The 3,632-nt window shown below is 39.7% G+C and overlaps 1 long non-coding RNA gene across 1 annotated transcript; it reads right to left on the bottom strand.

Moving 5' to 3' along the window:
• Nucleotides 1-200: 200 nt before the first annotated feature.
• LOC121080354 lies at nt 201-2,225 on the bottom strand. The gene is made up of 2 exons (XR_005825333.1): nt 852-2,225; nt 201-509 (listed from the first exon to the last, which is right to left on the bottom strand). It is a non-coding gene; the product is annotated as an uncharacterized LOC121080354 (long non-coding RNA).
• Nucleotides 2,226-3,632: the final 1,407 nt, after the last annotated feature.

Raw genomic sequence — 3,632 nt, 5'->3', positions numbered from 1 at the left:
TAAAACACTTCTGATTTACATATAAAAACCTTTAAAAAATCCTAAGATTTAAAAACAAAAAGTGTCCTAGTTACATATTCTGCTTCATACAAAATGCTTAGAAGTCTGAAGCAATTTACCATTTTTTTCCTCTCTGTGGAACTGTACACAAGTATTGTTCCCAGAGGGTGTCTAACACAGTCAAGTATATGCACCAGCACCAGATTTCATATTTGGTTTTATTTAAAACAATTTCATTTTAAGTCAAAAACTGTGTAGCTACTGTAAATCGTTCGGGAAGACTGTTTCTACCTGAAACTCCTTTTGTAACTCCTACACTAAAAAATGTGACTCTTGCTAAACCTTCTGTTCACTAGAGATGACATTATTTTAACTTGCAGTCTCACAACAAGGAGTCTGAGCCCAACCCCAACAAGCACCTGCAGTCCATGCAGTCCTCTGTTCACTTTCCTTTTTTGGAGGTAAGCGAGTAAACTTCTGTCACTGATGATTTCTTCTGCATCTAAAACCTGACAATCAAAACATATTGCAAGGGGAAAACTGAAGAAAATCAAATATGTCTGTGCAATCCAAAAAATGTTTTACTTGATCAGCTGTTGTTCTCAAGTTAAGTACTTTATGGAAAAAATATAGGGTAATCCATATATTGAGACCTAGTATGGAGATTCAAGATATTAATGCATAATTCTGCAGTGCACTGACTTTTTTTTGATCATGAATGTATCTGCAATTGAAATTTTATGGTTTGCTTCCTGTGATCATACCTCAAATAGTGTTCTATCATGTCCAAAGTTTAAGGTGAGTTCAGAAGTGAGGGTGATTCATGAAACCCATTGTTATTTTTTGCTTACCTGAAAGGCAGTATTATGCTCAGTGATGTCAGATGCCAGAAGAGTTGACTGTCCAAGATGCACATCCATTTAGAAGAACATAAAGTTGTGTATAGTAGGTCAGTAGCACTGTTTCTGTTTCAGGACTGGGAGGATTTTAAGCCTTATTTTTAATACAGTAATGTCTTAGATGAGCCCTAAGCAGCCCCATACAACATTCCTCTCATTCTCTTCTTTCTCCTACTACTACTCAGTTCATACAAAATAATAATGTTTTTTTTTACTTGTCAGAAAGATGGTAGTTCCTATGAGATCAGAAAATCATTAATTGATCCAAAAAATATTGTGTGACACTTTTTATTATGGTAAAATTATCATAATAATAATTGAAGGATGTTCCTGACACAGAAAAACATTTTCTTCCCTTCTTTAGTTTTTTATCTATGCAGAAAACTAAATTGCAAGCCAGGCCTCTCATAGGTGTGAGTTATTGATATTCTACTCCATAGGGAGAGTAGTATTTAAAATGAGTTACTAATCAGTTATCCATGCCTCATGGATTAAAAAAAGTAATTTTAGTTTTGATCAAAGGTTTCACTTGATACTGTGAGAATGAAGGAATCTTAAAGAACTATCACCTTGTTAAATTACAGAATAAGGTGCATTTGTGCCTATTTGGTACCACCTCTTGAACATAGCATGGCAGAAGTTGCTTGGATATGTTATTCTGCTTCAGCATACTTTAACAACAAACTGATACTTAAAAGTTTTTAATGATGACATACAGATTATCAGTTAACCTAAGGGAAAAAGCAGAAATGATAAATTGGAATGGAATGATAAAATCATGCCAAGCATACTTGAAAAAAAAGCTCTGAGGCCAGCGTCATATAGGTGGGCAAAACTGAAATTTCATTGACAGTTTCTGTGTGCACATATATATGTATTTTTACATACAGATAGATAGATATATCTATACCAAAACATTGTCTATGTAATAGGTGACCTGTGATAAGGAAAAGTACCCAAAGGAAACCTCAAAAGTTAAATACATTCATTGTCCAATCCTAACTCTTTCCCAACAAAAGCCTCTGAGTTTTATCTCCCTAATTGCATAAGCTGCTTTGTAGCTTGAAAGACATGACTATCAAAGTCAGTCAGGGAATTTAATTTTGAGTGACTGTGAGGAACTGAAAAATAACAACGCAAAAGCCTTCAAGCACCCCAAAACATATAAGAAAGATTGCTGCTTACTTTATGGTATGTATGTATATGTATCTTAGGACCTGTGTGTATGTTTATGCATGCAGCTTTGCCACTCTTTTCATAGAATTATAGAATGGTTTGGGTTAGAAGGGAGTTTTAAAGGTCATCTAGTCCAACCTCCCTGCATCTTCAAATAGATCAGGTTGCTCAAAGCCCAATCCAACCTGACCTTGAACGTTTCAAGGGACAGGGCATCTACCACCTCTCTGGGAAACCTGTTCCAGTGTTTCACCACTCTCATCATAAAGAGTTTTTTCCTTCTATCTAGTCTGAATCAACCCTCTTTCAGTTTAAAACCATTACCCCTTGTCCTATTGCTATAGGACCTTCTAAAAAGTCTGTCCTACTCTTTTTTTATAAGCCACCTTTAAGTATTGAAAGGCTTCAATAAAGTCTCCCTGGAGACTTCTCCAGGTTGAACAACCCCAACTCTCTCAGCCTTTCCTCATAGGAGAGGTGTTACATCCCTCTGATCATTTCTGTGGCCCTCCTCTGCACCTGCTCCAACAGGTCCATGTCTGTCTTCTACTGAGGACTCCAGAGCTGGATGTGGTACTCCAGGTGAGGTCTCACCAGAGTGGAGTAGAGGGGCAAAATCACCTCCCTTGACCTGCTGGCCACACTTCTTTTTATGCAGCCTAGGATACAGCTGGCTTTCTGGGCTGCAAGTGCACATTGCTGACTCATGTGCAGCTTTTCATCCACCAGCACCCCAAGTCCTTGTCCACAGGGCTGCTCTCAATGCCTTCATCCCCCAGCCTGCACTGATACCCCAACCTGGGCACAGGACCTTGCACTTGGCCTTGTTGAACCTCATGAGGTTCACATGGTCCCATTTCTTGAGCTTGTCCAGGTCCCTCTGAATGGCATCCTGTCCCTCAGGCATATGAATAGTGCCACTCAGCCTGATGTCATCTGCAAATTTGCTGAGGGTGTACTCGATCCTGCTATGTTGTTGAAGATATTAAACAGTACCGGTTCCAATACATATCCCTGAGAGCCACCACTTGTTACTGATCTCCATCTGGACATTGAGCCATTGACCACTACCCCCTGGATGTGACCATCCAGCCAATTCCTTATCCACTGAATAGTTCATCCATCAAATCCATATCTTTCCAATTTAGAGAGAAGGATGTTGTGGGGGACTGTGTCAAAGGCCACACAGAAGTCCAGAGAGATGACATCAGTAGTCCACTCCATCATAGAAGGCCACTAGCTTTGCCCTTGGTGAAGCCATGCTGGCTGTCTCAAATGTCCTCCCTGTTCTCCATGTGACTTAGCATAGCTTCTAGGATGATCTGTTCCATGATCTTCCCAGGCACAGTGGAGAGGCTGACAGGTCTGTATTTTCCAGGGTCCTCCTTTCTACCCCTTTTAAAAACGGGTTCAATGTTTCCCTTTTTCCAGTCACTGGGGACTTCACCTGACTGCCACAACTTTTCAAATATCATGGAGAGTTGCTTGGCAATGATATCAGCCAATCCCCTCAGGACTCTGGGATGCATGTCATCAGGTCCCATAGGCTTATGTAAG

This window comes from Falco naumanni, chromosome W (genome assembly GCF_017639655.2).
Source record: "Falco naumanni isolate bFalNau1 chromosome W, bFalNau1.pat, whole genome shotgun sequence".
NCBI lineage: Eukaryota > Metazoa > Chordata > Aves > Falconiformes > Falconidae > Falco > Falco naumanni.
The sequence above is the reverse complement of the archived record's forward strand: the minus strand, read 5'-3'. Positions and strand labels throughout refer to the sequence as shown.